The sequence below is a fragment of the Meles meles genome, chromosome 11 (assembly GCF_922984935.1).
Source record: "Meles meles chromosome 11, mMelMel3.1 paternal haplotype, whole genome shotgun sequence".
Taxonomy (NCBI): domain Eukaryota; kingdom Metazoa; phylum Chordata; class Mammalia; order Carnivora; family Mustelidae; genus Meles; species Meles meles.
The window spans coordinates 41314369-41339077 of NC_060076.1; positions in this window are offsets into that span (position 1 = coordinate 41314369).

Genomic DNA, 24709 nt, shown 5'->3' on the forward strand with positions numbered 1-24709 from the left:
CCAGTTCTGAGAAAAATCAGTTATCCTAATACCTCATGATTTTCTTAGTCCTCTTGTCAATTTCTAGTTTGGTCTTGCCATTTCACCCACTATGTCCTGTAAAACTGAGAAAAGATTTACCTAGGAGTAGGGAACTTCTGAATAATGGAGCCTTATTCCTCAGCAAGAGAAAATTATTTTCTAGCTCTCTGGTCATGGTCAGATTTGAATGTGTTGCTTGAAAATAATGTAGCCATCTTGCAAAGAGAAGTAAGACCATCATCAGGATGGCAAGGTGATAAATGGAAGAAAGATGGATTATCAATAACATCACTGAGTCACTAAGTCATTCTTGAAGCTGCAATACCTTGGGTTTATTGTTACATGAAACAACAAATTTACTGTTTACACCCCTCTGAAATTGTCTACATATTATTGGCTGAATAGCAGCCTACCTGATATAGCACCAAAAATAACAATGAGAGGATGAACATAATTAAGATATCAATATCCTACATTTTCCACTTGACAAAACAATCCCATATGCAATATTTAATTGACCATCAAAATAAGTCTAAGTATTACTAATGTTACAAAAAGTAAAGATACTAATTAGAGATGTTAGGATGATATCATCTTGCTTGGATTTCAAAACAAGAAATTTAAGGTTTTGTTGGTCTGGTCTCCATGGTTTTATTAATAGTGGAAACACTGTTATATTGTAGTAATATTGGTTAACCATTGACTGAATTGTTTAAAAAGCTCATTCTCATGATTTGTTGTATGTGATTAACAGATTTTAATATATCTAGTTTGGGTGTATTTTATTTGCTTTCTATACCTAATATGACTGTTGAATAAAAATGCAAAATATACAAAACTATAAACATGTAAAAAATGAAATACAAATCAAAACTTCTTTCAAAATAGCCACCTCAAGAAGATTTTAGACATCGTTTAGTATTCTAACACTACTTAAATTTTTTTGGTCTTCTTCCTTGGGAATTGTCCTCAGTGCTAGCTTATAAGTCACAGACACACAAATCACGCATATTATCTTCTAGTCACTTGCCAACTTGATCAAAAATAGTATTTTTCACCCGGAAATTTTTATTTAATTCACCATACTGGTTATTGTCTCATCAAACCAAAACCATCCTCAATGGATGAAAGTTATCTCTCAGTAATATTATTCTTAAAGAAATATTTGATGGACACTATAGGCAATTTTAGTAGAAGAGCTTAAAGGTTTTTTGATGTAATCTAGTATTTTTTGGTGTTTACTCATAAGTGAACAAACTGAACAGAGTTAATAGTTTTATAACTATTGGGCTTCATGCTCAGGACAGAGTCTGCTTGTTCCTTTCCCTCCCTCTCTGCTTCTCCCCATCCCCCTTTCTTTCTCTCTCTCTCAAATTAATATATACAATCTTAAAAAAAAAAAAAGAAAGAGGATGCACCATAATTAGAACACCTTCTTTAAGGAGTACAATTATTGTCTGTGTCCTCAAACCAAAAAACATTGTCAGAATCTTATGACAGTTGAGTTAACAGTGATTTGGAAATGCATCTAGTTCAACTCTTTATTTACATATAAAAAATCCAAAAGCATATAAATTACTTGCTTATGGGCTCCTAAATCATAATTTGAAATCAGATTCCTATATTAATGTGTGGAATAAACAAAGATTTTGAAGTCAAGAAAACAAAATTAAACCTGACCGTGTGATTGAGCCACTGGAACATAGATAGGCTATTTCTCTAAGACTCTTCCCTCACTTAAGAAATTGAACTAATGACAGTCCTCATGATCTTTGTCACTATTAAATGAACTATCATATTGAAGAAGCATAAAGTTCCTGGAAAATAAGATAATAGGCACTTAATAAATGCATGTTTATTTTCTAATTGGTGTGTGTGTGAGAGAGACAGATGATAGAATTATGTCTAGTGGATAATACTATCCAACTTCTTCCATATGAAACATTCAGTAAGCAGTGTCTCTGTTCAGTACATATTTGCTTGCTTGATGGAATATCTGAGATTCTCATTTAATTGGCTTTTCAGCCCTGGCATCATACCTGTCAAATAATTAGGAAAGATCAGACATAGATAGGTGCAAACTTCCCTATATTAGAAAGTCTATTTTATTACTATTTGAGTCATAGGATTTTGCTAAACCTCTATGAGGTACATTCTATTCACTGACAAAGTTGGTTGAATATCATCACCATCATCTAGATAAAAAAACAATATTGATTACTGGATCTAGCCAGGCAATCATTACTTAATTGGTTTAAGAAAATTAAGAACTAGTGTTTGGAGGGATTCTAAGTAACAATTATTGGTTTTGTGGCAGATGTTTCCAATAATTAGGGATTTTAAAAAGCATTATCCCAAGAATGTGCAACCATGTTAGAGCTAGACTAGATCAATGTTACCTTTCCCATGTAAAAACTCTGAGCACCAAAGACCTTTCAAAGGAACTGATGAGGAGAAACAATTTTCAGACTCTCATCCTGGCTACATTCTTAGAGACATACCTTCTCTCAGCCATGCTATTACGTGTGATGTGCTCTAAAATTAGGTTGGCAACACCTGTAGCCCTTCCTCATAATAAAACTGTCAACATGTGTGTCAATTAATGCCAATTGGATGTGAACACCTATTCACTAGGAACTGGACTGAAACCACCAACTAATTTCACATAGGCCATTGAACAGTAATGACTTTCCATCACTTACAACCTGAGCTACTTTCAAAGTACTGACCCAGAAATGAAAGGCTCTGTATCCCATTATCATTTCCCTAGAAAACATTGTTCCCTTGAGTTCACTTACTCCTAAACAGTTCTAAAATGCCTTATTGGCTTTAACAGGTTGTATTAGTGAGGTAGAGAAATCAGAATTTCATCAAAAATTATTTTTAAAACCTTTAAGAGTGATAGCATAAATTCTATGGGTGGTGAGAGAAAAGATGAAAAGTAATGTTTACTCTGGCACACAGGACACAGCACTACTGTCAACCTTAATTCTTTCTAATATACACCTAACTCTTTGAATGAAATACCCATATAAAATAATTAGCTAATATGATATTGTTGAATGTGAACAGTCATGGAGGTAATTGAGAGCTACTTCTAGTGATTATGTACATGTGTGTTTATATATATAATTTATATTAATAAATATAATATAAATAATTTAATAAATAAATAATACAATATAATAAAAATTATATTAATTTAAATATTTTTTCTTGTACTAAGAACTTATAAGATTTGAATGTATCCATTTAATATTGGTAAATTTCCTATGACTTCTTTGAGAAGATAAAAATTTATGATGAATTCTATTCTACTCAGGAAAAGAAAAAAAATTCCTAAGTTGCAAAGTGTATTTGGATTTACTACACTACACTAAAACTGATTTCATAAAGTTTCCTGGGGAGTTATATTTGGATTTATCTTTAAGTTTATTTGGAAGTACACTAACTTAAAAACCAACATGAGGGGACACCTGGGCAGCTCAGTCAGTTAAGTGTCTGCCTTCAGCTCAGGTTGGGATCCCAGGGCTCCCCCTGCTCAGTGAGGAGTCTGCTTCTCCCTCTGGCTGCTGCTCCCCCTGCTTGTGCTTTCTCTAAAAATAAATAAATAAAATCTTTAAAAAAAATGACATCAAGAAATATGTTTGCGAGTATGTGATCTGAGGCTTTTTAGTCCCTCTTTAATTCTATGGCCAAAATTAATTGAGGTTCATGGTTTTCTATACTCCTAACAATAAATCAATAGGTGAATCAATTAAGTGTCAAAGTGATGAGATATTTACCATGATTTATCAGGAGAATCCTGGGCTTTGGTATCATTGAGACATACATTAGAATTCTGGCTCCACCATTCACTGGCTATGCAATCTTGAAAATTTTTACTTATCTGTTTCCTTATCAGAAAAAAAAAAGGTAATATCTCTCTCTTCAAGTGTTATAATAATTAGAAATAATACATGTGATTCTGGTACACTTTAAGTAGTCAATAAATCATAGAGTATTACAAAAGGGAAAAATGACTTCGGGAAAATAAAATCTAGCTTCCTGACAACCTTCCTAAAACATCAGTTCGAAAAACGTTTTGTTTTTTGCTTACTTTCATAAGATGTGTTTAGCTTCAGATAACAGTATTATGCAAATAGTTGTATTAATTCTACCAATTTCACATAAGAGGTAAATCTAGTGGCTCAACAATGGCAAGAAATAAAACTTTTTCTTTGCCATCCCCAGCTTCTTATCTTCATCACCTTGATAAGTTACACACGAAAACTCCAAGCTTCACATCCACCAGTGGGATGTTCTTGAGTAAGGATGTGAAGCTTGGAGTTTTCGTGTGTAACTTATCAAGGTGATGAAGATAAGAAGTTGGGGATGGCAAAGAAAAAGTTTTATTTCTTGCCATTGTTGAGCCACTGGATTTATCTCTTATGTGAAATTGGTAGAATTAATACAACTATTTGCATAATACTCTGTTATCTGAAGCTAAACACATCTTCGGGTCGGGTCATGGTCTCAGGGTCCTGGGATCGAGCCCTGCATCGGGCTCTCTGCTCCGCAGGGAGCCTGCTTCCCCCTCTCTCTCTGCCTGCTGCTCTACTTGTGATCTCTCTCTCTCTCTCTCTCTCTGTCAAATAAATAAATAAAATATTAAAAAAAAAAAGAACATCCCAGCAAGAAGGAAGGGAGATATGGCAAGAGATTTTAACCACATTAAAGTGTAGTTACATTAAAAAGGAAGAAGGAGTTATGGCTGTCAGAAAGACAACAATAGTGTGTACCATTTTTCTCTTTCCCTTTCCAATGGGTATCACAATTTACAATAATAAATATGTTTGTGTGATTCTCCAATTAATTTGTGTTTTCAGCACAGATTCTTAGCTTCTACAGAAGCAAATGGTCTCTATTGAATCCCCTCTGCCTAAATGTCTTCTGTAGTTAAATAAATATTGGCTGAATGAATGCATGCAAGAATGAAATGCCTATAAAAATGCTGAAGTTTGTATTTTGTTGATTTTTTACAACTTAAGTGATGTCAATTCATGAGATTAATATTTTTACCTGTGTGAATAGATGACTTATCATCCCATATTTTGCATTATATAATCTTCCTCAGTTATATCTCATACTCATTTCTCATCAGTTATCAAACTGAATATTTTGTAGATTCTAACTACAACAGTTATATCAATGATTGTCATTACATTATTATTTTTATAATAGTGTAATGTTCCTGGTATGGAGAATCAGGAAGATGAAGAATAAAGAGGTAGGTCAGTGTGATTTCAGGTCTAGTCTGATAGCCAGGGTTTGGTAGCTGCTTAATTTTGCACATTTCAGTACAGTTAGTATTTAATATTTCTTTAAGTGTTTTTGTGAAGCCTTCTAATACTCTGTTAATGCACTCATTGCTCCATATATAACTGAAAACTTATAAGACACAAAGGTGATTGTGTTAAAAATGGATAGAATTACCTCAATTCCAAATGTTTTTTTTTGTAATTACATACACTTAGAGTATCATCATCAACCATTCCTTTTTTTTTTTTAATGGAGTTGTTGTCATCATAGGGCAATTCAATTCATCCTTAAAAAAGGAAAAAAAAACCCTATACTCAATCACATACCTATAGTAAAACTTGCTAAATTGAAGTATTAGAATATCTACATTCCGTGTCTTGTTAGGAAGAAATAGCTTGCACTCAGAAATGCTCTCGCTTAACACAGCTAGAAAAGGTAGGTGGAATTTTAAAATATATTACAAAAGTCTATGTGAAGGCAGCAGGGAACTTCTAAGTCAAGATGTCTGGAAAAAAGGGGTGCAGAGTTCACCGAAGTATGGGCAGCATCCCACATGCCACACTGCCCGACAGTGAATTTGCTGGTTTCTTAAGTAGTAATGGACAAGATACCTAAAAGCTACAGGAGTGACTAGGAAGAGGTAGAGACACCAACAGGCATTTTACAATCTTACAGGGGTTAGAGGGCAACAATTGAAATAAGGATGTACCATGTCCATGGGGGCCTGGGAAGCTGAGACAAGGAAGAAAAGAGAAGCACCAAAAACCGAATGCACAAGCTCTGTGCCAACTAGTTTATTCTTTGTTTTTGTGAGAGTCTTACATCTCACAAAATCTGTGGCATACGTACAATACACTTAGGAGTAATATTTGGTTTCTAAGAAAAACATTCATTATAAGTACTCATTATGTGTTCATGACTATGGATGATAATGGCCCAGTTATTGAGGAAATGTGATACAGTCCTTGCCTTTATGGAATCTGTAGGTTGCTAGATGAGATTGGAACATATTTATTCGCTCAGCAACTATTTATTGAGTACCTGCTGTGCTAAAGGAAATGTCCTGGGTGGTGAATACCCACAGTAAACAAAAAATTCCTTTCTCTCATGAAGTAGATATTGTATTGGTGGGTGGATAGACAACAGTATCAAACAATAAAAATGTATTTAAATCAATGAAGAGAAATATGAAAAAAACTAAAAGATAGTAAACATAGGGAAAGAGACATGATTAGGAAGAGGTCTCTTTTAGGCAAAGTTGTCAAGAAAGCTCTCTCTGATAAGACAATTTAAAGAGGTAAACAAAAGAATGAATGAATCATATCTAGAGAAATGATTTTCAGTGAAGGGGATCAGTAAGGCAGACTCTTGGATTAGCAGAAAGAGATCAATGTGCCTTCAAAACCCTGCACGTGAGCAAAATGGAAAGAGGGATCAGAGCAATAAGCAGGAAACCACATCATGCAGAACCTTCACATCTATAGTAAGGACTTTGAATTTTATCCGGAAATGGACACCAACAGGACACAGGTGAGCAGATACAATAGGATAACACTATCAATGTGATAGCAAAAATATGGTGCATATAGAGTATTATAGAGCACTGGAGGGGATAATTCCTTCCAACAGGAGGTTTCTTAATAAGATTTCACAGTGATCTTGCATTAATCTCACAGGATGAGATGAAACTTTTTAGATTATGAAAAAATAGGAGGAAAGTAATAGAAATGGATGTTTCCTATTAGAGGAAACCGTCTTAAAATGTTAGAAGTCTGGTTTGTCTTGGCTTCCTGTTCTGTCCCTACCATGCTCTGAGTAGGTTCAAAATTTCTGGAAGGTAGCAAAGCAAGGAGTTCAAAGTAAGAAGCTGGTCTGTGCAGCCTCTCCAGTCCCATCCCAAATGACAAAGACATCTTGGAGAAGAAGCCTCTGCTTACTATCTATCAGTCCTTGGATTACCTGACTTTTCCTTCAGACAGCAATATTGATTAATGGAACAGGTGGTTCAACATAAATGTACAACTGCATAAGCTATTCCCCGTATTTGACTTAACTAAATTCAACAGGAAAAGCCATAAGTCTTGAGAGCCAGGAAATAGGTGAGGTGGAAGATTCAAATTAACTTCTTGTACAAAACTGAATTGGTTTTTGTCATGCCTTATTTGAAGTATAGTCCCGTTCCAAAATCCTGCACAGATCTTACCTAAGTAATGCTAGGTGTATCATATTTGGCTCTGATTCTTTTTTTTTTTTCTTTTCAGCATAACAGAATTCATTGTTTATGCACCACACCCAGTGCTCCATGCAATATGTTCCCTCCTTAATACCTACCACCTGGCTCCCCCAACCTCCCACCTCCCCGCCCCTTCAAAACCCTCAGGTTGTTTTTCAGAGTCCATAGTCTCTAATGGTTCATCTCCCCTTCCAATTTCCCTCAACTCCCTTCTCCTTTCGATCTCCCTATGTCCTCTATGTTATTTGTTATGCTCCACAAATAAGTGAAACCATATGATAATTGACTCTCTCTGCTTGACTTATTTCACTCAGCATAATCTCTTCCAGTCCCATCCATGTTGATACAAAAGTTGGGTATTCATCCTTTCTGATGGAGGCATAATACTCCATAGTGTATATGGACCACATCTTCCTTATCCATTTGCCTGTTGAAGGGCATCTTGGTTCTTTCTACAGTTTGGCAACTGTGGCCATTGCTGCTGTAAACATTGGGGTACAGATGGCCCTTCTTTTCACTACATCTGTTTCTTTGGGGTAAATACCCAGTAGTGCAATTGCAGGATCAAAGGGAAGCTCTATTTTTATTTTCTTGAGGAATCTCCACACTGTTCTCCAAAGTGGCTCACCAACTTGCATTCCCACCAACAGTGTAAGAGGGTTCCCCTTTCTCCACATCCTCTCCAACACATGTTGTTTCCTGTCTTGCTAATTTTCTGCCATTCTAACTGGTGTCAGGTGGTATCTCAATGTGGTTTTAATTTGAATCTCCCTGATGCCTAGTGATGATGAACATTTTTTCATGTGTCTGATAACCATTCGTATGTCTTCATTTGGGGAAGTGTCTGTTCATATCTTCTGCCCATTTCTTGATATGATTATCTGTTTTGTGTATGTTGAGTTTGAGGAGTTCTTTATAGATCCTGGATATCAACCTTTTGTCTGTACTGTCATTTGCAAATATCTTCTCCCATTCCGTGGGTTGCCTCTTTTTTTTTGTTGACTGTTTCCTTTGCTGTGCAGAAGCTTTTGATCTTGATGAAGTTCCAAAAGTTCATTTTCACTTTTGTTTCCTTTGCCTTTGGAGACATATCTTGAAAGAAATTGCTGTGGCTAATATCGAAGAGGTTCCTGCCTATGTTCTCCTCTAGGATTATGATGGATTCCTGTCTCACGTTGAGGTCTTTTATCCATTTCGTGTTTATCTTCGTGTATGGTGTAAGGTAACGGTCAAGTTTCATTCTTCTACATATAGCTGTCCAATTTTCCCAGCACCATTTATTGAAGAGACTGTCTTTTTTCCACTGTAATTTTTTCCTGCTTTGTCAAAGACTATTTGACCATAGAGTTGAGGGTCCATATCTGGGCTCTCTACTCTGTTCCACTGGTCTATGTGTCTGTTTTTATTATTTGGCTCTGATTCTTATTATGATTTACCTCATACCTTTGTGACTTTTACTCTCACTCTAAGGAAGGGATCCTAAAAGGAAGGATAGCTATAGCCAAAAGAAAAGTATATGCCAGGCAGTCTTCACTAATTACTTCCATCTTCTTAGTTATAATTTTCTATTTTTAGTGACACTCAAATTTATGGTGGCAAAAAAGAAAGTATTTTCTTTTCTTCTATTTTCTCTTTTTTTGTCCTATTTCTTTCACTGCTAATTTTAAGTGTAACAATTTCCCCCTGGCTTTTTAAATGAAATTATTGAAGTGACTGCTAGCTAAGTCAATGTCCTTCTACCAAGTTAGAGTCTATAGAGACTTTATAGAGATTGACTTGTCTTGTAAATCTCTCTTTGACCAATTCAGCCTTTTCAATAGTGTATTTCATACACTAGGTAAATTACACCCATCAAATCTAAGTTTATGCACCAGGCAATAAGAGTCTAAATCATATTATTTTGAAGTAGGAGAGTGACTCAAATAAGATAAATATTTTTAAGTAATCCCTTTGGCAACAACGTGGATGACACATTGAATTTAATATAAACTAGAGGCAAAAAAACAAACTAGGATATTGAAATAATCTTGTCATGGGATGATAAGCACAATCAAGGATCCAAGGAAATAAAGCACAGAAAATAAACATACAGGGAATATGAAACTTGAGTATTTTACCATACAGAAAAAGGAAAACCAAACATTTTGTAACTTAAAAAAGACATAAGTAGATTAAACAAACGAACGAACAAACAAATAACTTCTCTTCAAAAGAAGCATTTATCATTTAGGAATTTAACCTTAAATGACAAGCAACTTCTGTAAGTGCATTTGTCTCTAGGGGAGACCAGGTAATCAGAAGGTCCACCAACTTAAATGCGCTGAGCTCACCATGAGGCAGCTTAACAAAGAACTTAATTAATCCAATAATGTTTGGGTGGAAACAAATACATAATGAAAAAACCCATGGCCTTGAAAATGTGGATATATTGTCTTGACATTAAAAGTTGATTGATGGAGAAAGACAACTATCATATGATCTCCCTGATATGAGGACATGGAGAAGCAACATGGGGGGTTAGAGGGATAGGAGAAGAATAAATGAAACAAGATGGGATTGGGAGGGAGACAAACCATAAGTGACTCTTAATCTCACAAAACAAACTGAGGGTTGCTGGGGAGAAGAGGGTAGGGAGAGAGTGGCTGGGTTATGGACATTGGGGAGAGTATGTGCTATGGTGAGTGCTACGAAATGTGTAAGCCTGATGATTCACAGACCTGTACCCCTGAGGCAAATAATACATTATATGTTAATAAAAATAATTTTTAAAAACTGGCATTGTAAAATATAAAGATAAATGGAAAAATCTATGCTAACAACTTAAATTTTAATTTTTAGTTATTTAAAATGATATTAATAAGCAATTTAAAGCATGAGAAGCTGAACCACTGTATCGTACACCTGAAGCTAATATAACACTGTGGGTTAACTATACTGAGATTAAAATAAAATAAATTTCAAAAACAGGGAAAGTTGAAAGACTGCTGAAGGAAGAAGCTTTCTATTTTGCCACAGAGAATTTTAATGGGAGTAATTATCAGCACACAATCCCTGCTTTTTTTAAATTTACTTTTACTAAGATAAGATACACATAATATAAAATTTGCCATTTGAGCCATTTTAAAGTGTAGAATTTGGTGATACTGAGTACATTCACCATGTTGAGCAAATACCATCACTATCTAGTTCCAGAACTTGTTCATCACGCCAAATGAGAACCCCACATCCATTAAGCAGTTGCCCCTTTAACTCCCCCTTGCCTCTGGCAACCGCTAATCTGCTTTCTATCTCTGGTTTTCCTATAATGGTTATTTCAGGAAATGAAATCATACAGTAAGTGGCCTTTTGTGTCGACTTATTCCTCATTTTTTGACCAAGGGGCTTCATGTTTTCATTTTACAATATCCCCCACCCCTAGCCCCAAATTGCATAGCCAGCTCTGGTTGGGGAAATACCAAAAATCAAAACTGACGCTAAATGTGTCTGCCTTTTGAAAAGTATATCATTATTTATATCAGGGAGAGAGTAACTCTCTAGACTGCACCCTTTCAGTTAATGGAACAAGGAGGAAAAATTCTCCAGTTGCGTAGGTCACTAAAGGGTAATTCAGGGAAGATGTCCTTTCAGGCCAATCTTAGGTTGGATAGAGGTGAGTAGAGAAATTTCTGTGAATAATGATGGAGAAAGAATATAGCTGATGATCTGAGTTTTGATGGATGCAGTGTCGCTGTCTGACGAGGGGTTGAGAAACTAAAGCTCTAGAAACTCTGTCACTACTTGCTGGTTTGACTAACAGACTTGGAAGGACAAGAGTGTCTAATACTCAACTTTAGTTTGCAGTAATGCATCATGTAAAATCTTGATTTATCTTGCATACACACTAATGTTTTGTGTCTGTAGTTTGAGGAAACTCAAAGGAAACATATGCTTGTCATATAGAAGCTAAGAATAGGATCAAGATTTCAGAGGAAGGAGAAAGAGAGAAGTAAATATACTCCCAGAAATTTAAATAAATCTTCAGAAAATATTTTTAGACCATTTTTGGTGCAATCAGATATAACACCAGGAGTAGGTTAATATAAAAAACAAAAGCTGAAATTAAAAAGTATGGCTTCATAGCCCTCTGTCTGAATGGGAAGCAATTCTCAAAAAGTCCTTGACATGAGCAAAATATTCCCATTTTCTAACATAATGTTAATTACTGTGAACTCTAAAAAGAACTCCCAGAAAAAAAAAAAAAAACTGAATTTTTGATTTCTGAAGGAAGAACACAAGCATATTACTGCATCTGACTAGTATTTGAAAATCAGAAATTAAGGTAGGATATTCATGAGGTGTTAAGAACTGGGTTGGGTTCTTTTAAAGTGGGTTTTGCACAGCAGAAAAACCTGATCAAGTTTTAACAGAGTTTATGACATGATAACTTCATTTTGGCAAAGGGAAATGAGAAATCTGGAGTGACTCCTGATGAGGAGACTGCTGAATTACAAAGTTGTTAGTTCACAAATAGACTTGTCTTCTGCGATCAGGTACTTCCCAGAGCAAGCAGCTAAGATATTTTGGCTTGTTCCAGTATTTAATGCAGGAACAAAATATATGTCTGCATTGTATAACATAGGGCCAGGAAACTGCATATGGTCTCAATGTTATACAACAGAGGAGCAAAGAATTATAATTGCTCCATTTCTGAGAGAGAGTGCATAGTGCTCCGAGGCCTTGGGAAGAGGAAGGACTGTACTGAGATTTGACTGCTCATGGAATTCTTTTGTCATCTTTCAAATCAAGCATTTGGAGAAACACTATGCTGCCTATTCCAGGGCTGACATTATAAGCAATGTGTACATTGAAAAAAGACCAGTAAGTGATGCTTTTACTTTGGGATTACTTTTGGAATTTACTGCATACTTCTCTGTTCAGAACTCCCTAAGCGAAACAAAGTAGATTGTCCTTAAGTTGGTACTTTTTAAATAATTGACTTCCTCAATTTTATACCAGGAGTAGAAAAATATGCATACTAGCACTGGCAACAGATGGTATCCCTCTGCACACTTGCATTGCAGTTAGAATCTAAGATGTAAAGTGCTGCTTTTGTGTGAAAATACAGAAAGCACAGTAGAGGAGAGGGTATGTTTTTCTACTACCTCCTTTTCCTCCCAAAAGAATCTGTGTGCCTGAAATAGGGGAATCTACCCACTCCACATAGAATTGTCTCACTGAGTCTCGATCTTGTTTCAAGCCCTCTCCCCTTCTGCCCTTAAAATGTCGCTGCATATATAAGATTTTATTAACCAATAGTTCATCATTTCCCTATTTTAGGTAAAATTGTATGAGAGTAAATTGGGCTCTCTTAGGGAAGGATCATCTTTATGCCAAAGTCTAGATTAAGATCTGAAATGAAGACACCAATAGAGAATTCCTTGAATTCTCTATTCATATTCATAATATGAAGGCATAGATATAGGTACATAATACAACAATTACACACATACATATATGCATCCCTATCTTCACATCTGTCCGTCTATCTCCAATATGTTGCTATGTTTCGTAACCCTTGCAAAAAATCTACTACCTCTGTACTTTAAATTTTTGAAGGGGATAATGTATATCACTCTTTTTATTTTTATTTTTTTTATTTGACAGACAGAGATTACAAGTAGACAGAGAGGCAGGCAGAGAGAGGAAGGGAAGCAGGCTCCAGGCTGAGCAGAGAGCCCGACGCGGGGCTTGATCCCAGGACCCTGGGATCATGACCTGAGCTGAAGGCAGAGGCTTTAACCCTCTGAGCCACCCAGGTGCCCCAATGTATATCATTCTTGGTCAAGATCAGTAAGCACAAATGAAATGATGTCAGCCAGAGAGTTTAGAGATAATAAAAAAAAAAAAAGAAAAGAAAAAAGAAACAACAACAACAACAAAAAAACCCCACTTAATTTTATCAATTTCTATTTTTAGAGAAATATTTTGTTCATTGAGATAGTCTTTCAAAGTCAGAGAAGACAACTGCCTGGCACCTATCAGTAACAGTGTGGTTGTCAGCTTGGATGATTTTTATTTCATCTGTTTTTTAACCTCACTCTGATAGTTTTTCTCTGTGACACCCAGAAGGTAGCAAAAATCACAAGTAGAATTTATAAAGGCTTCCATCCTCTTGGGAGCCCGACATTTTTGTTTTTGAACACAGCACCATGTCCAAATAGTCCCAAACTATTTATGACTCTCCAATTCTCAGAATTTGGTACAGAGGGTTTTAGAGCAAGTAGTATGTATTAATCAAAGTAACTATAGCTGATGTAAAGCTTAAATCTCCCAATTTCAGTGGTTTAATAAGAGTAGTTGTTTATTTCCTGTTCCTAATAAAGTGAAGACTAGTGATCCCTTATAAGTATCCTTCTAAGGGACATCCTGGCACCCAGACTTTTTCCATGATAAGGGAGTATCTACTTCTAAGGCATTAGATTTCTCTACATGCATCAGGTGCATGGCACATGGGAAACCATGATGAATGTATATGCACCCCTTGATCACTTTGATCTGAAACTGAGGCATACCTCCTCTGTTCAAAATGAATTAGTAAGAATTATTTATGTGATGTTACCCAGATGCCGAAGAAGGTATAATTGGGACCAGAATGTCAATGCTGAGCCTATCTCTTCTACCCTGTGAGAAGAAGGCACACTATTCTGATGGACCCCTGGTCATCTATCTTCTATGAAGAGTGGACGAATGCAATCAGTTGGTCATGTTAATGACTCAGCACACACTGAAGCACACTTGGACTGAGCAATTATGTTTTAGTCCTTCATTGCCAGGTGACAAAAACAAAAACATTCAAAGACAGTGCCCAATTCTTTCACCTTACAGCTGTGTTCATTTATTTCTTCTTATGAGGAATATACACACAGGTGGAGAATTTCTGCGACTCTCAAAAGTCATATATCACCTTTTAAAAATGCATTTTACTAGCTTGTTTCTTTCAGTTATATACAAAAAGCACTGATTTGGGGGAAATGATACTATATTTAAAATTAAATTTTTGGAAATAAAACTCTTGTTATAATAAATAGGGCTCCAGCAAAGTCACTGAGCCACAAATTCTTCACTTTTAAACTGGGAGAAAAAAATATATATATATATATATACTTTGCAGAGTTTTTGTGAGCAATGATGCACACGAGTAAGTTGCATGCCTTCATATGCCTTTGCTTGTGCACTTCTTACTCCAGCAAGTGCATTTCCCTGACCCATGCACAGCTTAATGTTTTCAAAAAAAATTATCTCCACTTCCTTATCTGATATCCTTTCTTCCTTTGTCTCTATTTGTGCTTTCAATCTCACTGTGGTACAGCCCTTATGATCCACACGTTGGCAAGCACAATAGTTAATTCTCCATTTCATCCCGCATGATTTCTGAGCAGCACTTGACACAGTGCCCTGCTCCCTTCTTTGAAACTCTTCGTAGACTTCCGCAAGTTCTCTGAAGGAGTTTTCCACCTTCTTAATGAGCACTCTTTTCCAATTTCCTTTTCTGGTTTCTTTTTTGTTACAGAATTTTAAATGTTAGAGTTCCATAAGGAGTAGTCCCTGGCGATCTTCCCTATTCTCCTTTTCCCATAAGTGATCTAATTTAATTGCCAGATTTAAGGAAATGCACTTACAGCATCTAAATTTACATCTCCTCTCACTTCTTACCTCTAAGCTGCAGAGATGGTGTGTCCAGCTGACTCTTTCACTCTCCACTGGGATGTATAGTTGATAGCTCCACTTTCATGGGGCCAAAACATAACGATTGATTTCATTTTCTAAATCTGTGTCAACAACATCCACCTAGATTTTCAGTCTGCAAATCAAGGAGTCATCATTTATTCATCCCTTTCAAGATCCATACCCAGTCTTTCAATAAGGACTCTCAGTCTATCTCCAAAGTATACCTTAGATTTGACCATTTTACCCCCATGTATCTCCACCATGACAATTCTATTCAAAGGTGCTATTGTCTCTCCTTTCATCCTCCATAGAACAGACATCTATAGATTAATGTTTTTAAGTCTTTATCAGAGATATAATGTCCCTGATTATAATTTTCCATGTCTTTTTATTGTGCTTAAAACTAAACCAAACTCCTCCTCGTGGCCTGTAGGATTTGCACCTTCTGCTTGCCTGTCTAACCTTCTCTCCTGTTTCCCCCACTCCACCATGCTCTAGTTACAATGACCTTCACTATGAGATATCTAAAGGTCATTCCCTCAGCAGTTACTTACTCTCTTTTCATCTTGGGACTCACTTTCCTCAAAATATTTGCATAGCTGCCTCTTTCCCATGATTTGGAACCAAACCCAAATATCATCTTTCCAGAGCGGCTTTTTTCAATGACCCTAGGTAAAAAACTCATAAAAAATTACTTAAGGTATTTTATGTTAAAGTGATTTTCAACCTAAAAGAAATGAAGACTTATTAGTGAGCAGTAGTAGCAATAATGGGGGAAATACAAGATAAAAAAAAAAAAACCCACAAAAACTAAACTTGATGCCTGGTACTGCAGGGCCCAGCTCAGCTGTTAATTGGCTGTGATGTTATGTAAAGTATAATACACTTAAAATCTCTCAATTTGTTTTTTTAAAATGATTAGTAATGTTCATGAATCACTAAATGATACTTCTAGTTCAAATATTCTATCACTTACTTTTTAATTTATAGTAGGAAGCCTGGAAGATTATTTACAAAATTTTTAACACTTGGAAATGTGTTTAAGATAAAAACACATATTTATCTTGAAGGGAGGGAGAGGAAGTGACGCAGCTTATTGTGAAGTCGTGTAAGCTGTGGGGGGCATCACACCGAGGGGCCTATTCTAGAAAATACTGTGAATCAATGACATTCCTATTGTAATCATTTCAGAATTTTTCCCAAGGATATCAACAGCTAGTTATATGTCTGACTCTTGGTTTTGGCTCAGGTCCTAATCTCAGGCTGATGAGATGGAGCCCTGCATCAGGCTCTGTGCTCAGTGTGGAGTCTGCCTGAGATTCTCTCTTTCCCTCTCCCTCTACTCCTCCCCTCTCAAATAAATTAAAAAATATATTTTTAGGGACGCCTGGGTGGCTCAGTTGGTTAAGCGGCTGCCTTCGGCTCAGGTCATGATCCCAGCATCCTGGGATCGAGTCCCACATCGGGCTCCTTTCTCAGCAGGGAGCATGCTTCTCCCTCTGCCTCTGCCTGCCACTCTGCCTGTGCTTGCTCTCTTGCTTTCTCTCTCTCTCTGACAAATAAATAAATGAAATATTTAAAAATTTTTTAAAATTATTTATTTATTTATTTATTTGAGAGAGAGAGAGAGAGAGAGCATGAGCAGGAAGAGGCAGAGAGTCAGAGGGAGGGGGAGAAGTAGACTCCCCACTGAGCAGGAAGCCCCATGTGAGGCTCAGTCCCAGGACCCTGAGATCATGACCTGAGCTGAAGGCAGAAGCTTAACCAGCTGACCCACCCATGTGTCCCAATAAATAAATAAATCTTAAAAAAAAAAAAACCAGTTTACTGAACTGAGATTATAAAACAATTAATCTTGACTAAGTAATAATCCTCCTTATTTCATTAATCACAGGCTTTTTCTTATTTACTAAAAAAAAATATGTTTATTTTCTTCTTGAACAAGTGTTTTGGGGAAAAAAATAAGTAAATGCTCACTTTCCCTTTCTCTCAGGAGTGCCATGTGGCTACTATTGGACATCATTTTGAAAAATTCTGAATTACTATTCAAGTTATTCCATATACTTATTTTCTCAAATAGTTCTTGAAATAGGTCACAGGTAGAGTCTTAGAAATCATTTATTTTACATTTAAAGATCACCTTATAGCTTATCAGAGTTAATGGCAGAAATTAACAGTAAACTTTCTTATGTAGTTTGTAGTTTAGATAGAGATAAAAAAATAGATTACCATTTTTACATTATTTTAGTTGTGTTAAAATATAGAGCACATAACATTTACCAGTTAACCATCTTAAAGTGTACAATTAGGTAGCACTGAATGTTCATTCACAATGTTAAACAAGTAGTATCACTGTCCAATTCAAGAACTTTTTCATCACCCCAGAGGAAACCCAGTAACCATTACAGAATCACTTTCTACCTTGCCCCTGGCCCTGAAAAATCTTCTTTCTCTTTCTCTGGATGTGCCTATTCTGGCTAATTCATGTAAATGGAAGTATATAATAGCTTTTTATGTCTGGCTTCTTTCACCTAGCATAGTGTGTTAAAGATTTGTACATATTATAGCATATACCAGTACTTTGTTCCTTTTCAATGACTGAATGATATTCCATTATCTATTATAACATATTCTGTTTCTCTACTCATTGCACTTTTGGGTTATTGTAAAGAGTGCTGCTATGAACATTCAGGTACAAGTACTTGTACCCCAGTACAACTTTTCTCAGTCCTTTGGGGTATGTGCCCAGAAGTGGAGTTGCTGGTCAGATGGCCATGTAGTGTTTCACCTACCGAGGAACTGCCAAATTGTTTTCCAAAGTGACTGTACCATTTTAAGTTTGGAGGTTTCCAATGTCTTCACATTTTCATCAGCACTTGTTTTTATCTGGTTTTGATCATGCCATCCCAGAGGATCTAAAGTGGTATCTCAATGGTTTTGATTTCATTTCCCTGATGATCAATGATTTTGATCATCTTTTCATGTGCATTGGACATTTGTATATCGATTTGAGATATGCCCATTCAGATCCTTTAGCCATTTTTTAATAGAGTTGTTTGTCTTTTTGTGGAGTTGTGAGAGTTTTTTTTTATACATTGCAGATATTAGATACTTATCAGATGTATGATTTACTAATATTTTCTTCCATTTTATGCATTTTCTTTTTACTTTCTTGGTAATATCCTTTGATGCACAAAAGTTTTTAATTTGGATAAAGCCTAACACAGTTTTTCTTATTGTCTGTGCTTTTCATTTCATAATTAAGAAATTATTACTACCTGAACTAATGAATCATTGAACATTATATCAAAAACTAATGATGTACCATACTTGGCTAATTGAATATAAATTTTTTAAAATTGTCTATAAAAATAACTATTGTTAAATTCCACACCATGAACTTTATTCCTACATTTTCTTCTAAGCATTTTTTAGTTTTTGCTCTTATGTTTAGGTCTTTGGTCTATTTTCAGCTAAACTTGTGTGTATGATGTGTTGGGGCCACCTTGTATATGTGTGTGTGTGGGTGTGTGGGGGTGTTTGCACGCACATGCTCCCATGCATGTGTTGACCAGTTGACCTCGTACCATTTGTTTAAAAAAAAAAATGTTCATTCTTCATCGAATTTTCTTGGTTCCCTTGTCAAAAATAATTTGACCTTAAATATGAGTAGGATTTTTTTTAAGATTTTTTTGTTGATTTTTTTTGAGAGAGAGAGAGCATGAGTGAGGGAGGGGGAGGAGCGGAGGGAAAGGGAGAAGCAGACTTCCCACTGAGCAGGGAGCCCGACATGCAGCTTGACATGGGACCCCAAAATCATGATCTGAGCATGAGGCAGATGCTTAACCAGCTGAGCCACCCAGATGCCTCTGGATTTAGCTTTCTATACAGATATTTACTTGGCATCTAACAGAGTGGTGTACCATTTACTCTTTTAACTTGGTTATATGTCTTGTGTTCTGTTAGTCTACTTGGTGTTCAGTTATCCTTCACCAGCCTTTATTCTATCTTATTCCATGATCAAGAGATTATAAATTATCCATTTTGATTACAGCTAACCAGATACAGAAGTAAGCAAAGAAAATTAGAGAAGTCATCAACAAATAGCTCTATGATTTCAGCTAGGTTTTAGTTATCTTATATATTAAAAAAATTAAAAATGCCCAGAAAGCAGGTAATGGTGTTTTTATGAATAGCTTTATCTCTAAGACTCATGTAATTTGAGAGTTTTTAAGTAGAAATTTAAGAAACGTTGTAAAATGCCTTTTTTGGTACTATGTATTTTATTGTTTTAAATTATTTTATAGCCTATTATGGTTTGAATGGTAGATTTGTTGTTTTTGAAAATATTTTCACTTTTCTAAGTATTTTCCATAACACTGTGTTTAAAAAGTAAGTCAAATTCTTTTCCCACTACTTTCAAACTGAAATAAATTGAATTGGTTAGTATAACTTATACTTTTTATTTTGTGTTTTCCTACTTTACTTCTTTTTCATATATTTATTGGCAGATGTAATTATCTGAATATAAACTAATTAAAATATATTATGAACCAACTTAATTTTCATGGATTCAAACATGAAAATTTAGAATTTTGGCTACTCGCTTTTTTTGAAATATAGCCTAAAAATTTTAATATAATAGGAACAAATTCTGCTCTATAATGGTTTTTTTTTTTTAAATGAGGATATCGATGCAAAATATATGTTCATAATAGTAGCTAAGATTTATCTTGTGCCAGGTAATGGGGTAAGTGCTTTTGTCCATCATCTTACTTAGTCCTCATGATAAAACTGTGAGTCTCAGATTTCTCAGCTATAAAATGAAGATTAAATACTCATTTTGTGGGGCACCTGGGTGGCTCAGTTGTTAAGCCTCTGCTTTAGGCAGAGTCCTGGGATAGAGCCCTCCCTACTCAGTGGGAAGCCTGCTTCTCCCTCCCTCACTCCCCCTGCTTGTGTTCCTTCTCTTGCTGTGCCTCTCTCTGTCAAATAAATAAATAAAATCTTAAAAAAAAAATACCTATCATGTTTCTTACCATTAGATATGTCATCATTTGTTGGAAGAAGTAACTGCTAGCTGCTTCCCTCCTTATACTGATTCGTTATTTATGTCCTAATAAATTCATCTATTAAAAGTAAGCAAAAAAGTTCTAGCTGAATCCTGAATCCTGACTTTTAATTAATTACTTAGTGCTGCTGAAGATAAAACCAAGTTTGGGACCGATATTAAAGTGATCAAATAGAAATAGTCATAAAATGATCACATCAAATAATCAGACAGCGTAAGAACTGGAGGCAATATCGGCCCTGTGTCAGTAGTAACACATTGTTGTAAAAGAAAGAGAGGCTGGAGACAGAAAACCTGAATTCAGATTTACACCCTTTACAAGCTATATTTTGTCGAGCAAGCAACTTAATTGTCTGAGCTTTATTCATTTATGTGTTAATCCTCATAAATCATGCGTAGAGATATCAGTCTGAATGGCCCCACTTTCTCCATCTTTACAATATAGGTAATGACCAACTCTGAAGTTGTCATAAATTCCAAAGATGTCTGGGTTAGTGTGTTACACAGCTTAACCATAAAGCCCAACACAACCGCAATAAATTACTGTTCAGATAAACTGAGCAGCTCTATTGGAATAAGAATAGGATCATTTTGATTTGTCTATTTTACCACCAGAGAACTATAGACTTTGGATGATTTCTTTTATGGATTTATTTTGGTTTTAATATGTTGTTTTCCAGATCCCATGGGCTCTATCATTCTATAAAATTCACTATTTACATTGATTAGTTCCTTTATTTAATTTTCACATGTGTCCATTTGTGTATTCGGAAGACAGAACAACTGTGTGGCTTTGTCTCAGTGATTACAGGCTCTGGACATTCTGAAGAGACGATTGCATGAATTCTACCCAGATGAGGTAAAAACTGTGCCAGATGATATTAATTGTTATCCCTTTCCTCAGGATTGTTAGAATATATGTCCTCTTAGGAATTTATCCTTTCTTTTCATGGTCAGTTACGAAAAAAAAAATTTTGAAAATATCATTTTGTGTGTTGTAATCCCCTTCTGTATCACATAGCACACCGTCCTATTGCCATTGCCAGAGAGTGAAGGGGGGAGGCCAGGGTGGAGAGGAAGGCTGCTTGGGGACAGGAAGGCAGCACAAGACAGTTCTCTCCCGTCTCAGTTTCTGGCCCCATTACCCTAGCCTGGGGGAAATGAATTCAGACTCGGAGGACATTAAACTGGAAAACAAACATCCTACCTTTGGTATATAGTTAAAATCAACTAGGCTGGCAACTTACCGGGTGACAAGAATTAATGGAGGATAGAGGACACCAATCACAAGATTCATAGGCTGCCTACAAGGCTGGAGTGGCACACACTTGTCTGTGATTTAAGGGGACATCAAAAGTCATATTATTTTTATAAACTAAAAGAACCTTCTGCGGCAATCCAGTTTCTTAAGAAAAAAATTTTGTTTTTAAATTGATTTTCTTCAGGCAAAATTTGCATGACAAAATTAATTTCCCTTGTGCAATTCAGTGACCTGTAGGACATTTGTAATGTGGTGCAATGACCCTTTCAATCTAGTTCCAAAACATTTCATCAGACCAAAAGAAAACCCTATACCCTTAGACGGTCACCCTGCGCTTCCCTCCTTTCCCAGCCGCTGGCAACCACCAATCTGCTTCCTATCTCTGTGTATTTATCTCCTCTGGGTATTTACTAGACACTGATCCAGTTTTTAAACAACAAGTCCTGATGCTTTTTGTAGTTTATGTATTTTTGATACTTATACATCCTAGAGGAGAGTAGGATTCTCTCTGTGCAGCATATCATACTGTTGCTAATGTCACTGCAGCAGATGCAGTAAGAGCCTGCCTCATGTTTACACAGCGACCTTATTTTTAATGGCCCTTGTGTTGCAGGTAGTATTTCCTAATGACCCATTTCATGGTGAATGTAAACCGCCCCCCCTCCGTGATGGCTCTACCCTTACAACATCACAGAAGTGTGGCCTTGGGTTTTAACAAAATTGTGTTTCACACTTTTGAAATAATTCTCCATATATTTCATCGGGTGTGTGTGTGTGTGGAGATAACATGGTGTATTAAGGAGATATAGTAAGTGATGCTACGAAATGTGCAGTAAGATAATTATTCATTCTCTAATGAAGTGAATTTCAAAAATTTGCTCTTGTGGTCCTAAAGACTATGTAGAAAAAGTATAATATTGACTTGAAATGCACTATATTTTCAGGTTATCTGGAGACTTTTCTAGTCATTCTGCTTCTTTTATCCCCTAAATTCCTCTCTTTCAAGTTTTTGGTTGAAAAATGTTACCCAGGGTTTCGTGATAATAGGCCGTGTTAGCCTTTTTTCTCCATGTGCTCACCTGTGCCTGGAGATCAGTTTGGTGGTTTTCTTTCCCACAGATCAATAGAAAGAAATAAGATACTGTGTTGTATGTTTTGACCTATAGAGAACAGATAATCCAAGTGTGGCTTCTAGACCTTTAGCCCAAGCTCTGACCTCTGCTTTTGAGATATGAAATATTTGTATACCTACTCATGTTGGCCCTTTTATCTATATCTGGTGCTTACTTTGTATAACATTCCTCAGAGAAAATCAGTGGTGATTAATGAGACAAGAATCTGGCATTTGTTTCCTCTGAAATAAATAACTAAATAAGCAAAGATCAATTCCTAGCTTGTATTACCTAAGTAGCTGTCTGTTTGCCAACCTGACTCCCTTGCCTACACTGAGGCTCCCAAGGGTAGATAAAGGACCTTCAAAATACTCAGTTCCACTACCAAATATAGTGCCAGGTACACAGTGTACACACAATAATCGCTGATAAATAGTAACATAAAGATAACATTTAAAACATGTATCGTTCTATAACTTCATGTTGGAATAAATTTTGTTCAGGATTTGGAAGCACACACATTATAGGGAAACAAATATATATACACACATACACATACACACACACATATATATGTACATATACATATATATGTGATATATATATATATATCATACAAAATACCAAATTTCCAACTAGTTTTACATCCCAAGTCAAGAAAACACTAAAAAACATGACAAAAATGATCAGAATCAATGTTGATGGACATTCAGTAGTATCTTAGGTTTATATTTTTAAAAAGGTGCTCCCATGAAAGTTCTTATTTTCTGATGTATATTATTAAAAAATACTTTTGGCAATACAGTTAGGGTAAAATTTCTAGGTTTAATGTGTTTTTAATTTATAAAATAGTCCCTTGTTTCCAAAGTGGTTTGCTAGCCTCAGTAATCTACAAAAGGAACTCTGGAAAATAGAGCTAAAAGTTTATAGCAAGCAAGAAAATGCTTAAACAGAAAAAAAGGCAACATAAACATAGTAGGAGAGATTTGTAGGGCAAACCCAGACATACCCAAAGCCAGGGAGGAACAACAGCAGAGTAAGACTCTTTGGGGAACAGAACTTTGAAAATCTCTGGCGTTTAGTGGGAATCTAGAAAGCCTACACAGGCCCCAGGCAGGGTGCATGCTCAATCTGGCTGGCTTTCAGACTCAGCATAAGCAAGGAGTCAAAGCTAAGGCAGAGTTGAAAAACCTGGCAAGGCTAGTCTGCAAAGGAACGCCCCAACACAGACCTGATGTGCAAAGATTTGGAAATTGCTAGGAATAAATTCAACAGAAAGTTGCAAGATTTATACACTGAAAACTATAAGAAATTACCAAGGGAAGTGGAAGAAGACCAAAATAAATGTAAAGACATTCTGTGCTCATGAATTGGAAGACTTAATATTGTTAAGACAGCAATACTACCCAGATTAATTTACAGATCAAAGGAATTTCTTTTTTTTTAATTGTATGTATGTATGTACGTACATACTTACGTATATAATCTCTACATCCAACATGGGCTTTGAACACCCAAACCCAAGATCAGAAGTCGCATGTTCTACTGACTGAGCCAGCCTGGTGCCCCTTACAAGCAATTAATTGTTGCCAGTAAAATGGATAAAAAAAGTGACATGTTATATTGATCTTGATTTGAATTTAACTGATAACAGCTGAAACCTAGAAGATAGTCTTTCATATCTGCTTATTTTTTCTCCTAATAAAAATGTAGTAGTGATGCCACATATATACAAAACATTAGCATTTGTAAAAAAATTACATGATAGCTCAGTGAATTTTCAGCATGAGTATATACTTGTAAATATCAGTCAGACAAAAAAAAAAATAGTTTACTCTAAGCAACACATAAAAAAGCCCTGCCGCTTTTTATCATAATTCACCAAAAGATAATTACATCCTAACTTTGAACACCATAAATTAATCTTGCTTATTTGAACATTATATAAAAGAAAATGTATTGCCTGTATATTTTCTGTTTGTTTCTTTTGCTTAATGGCCTGT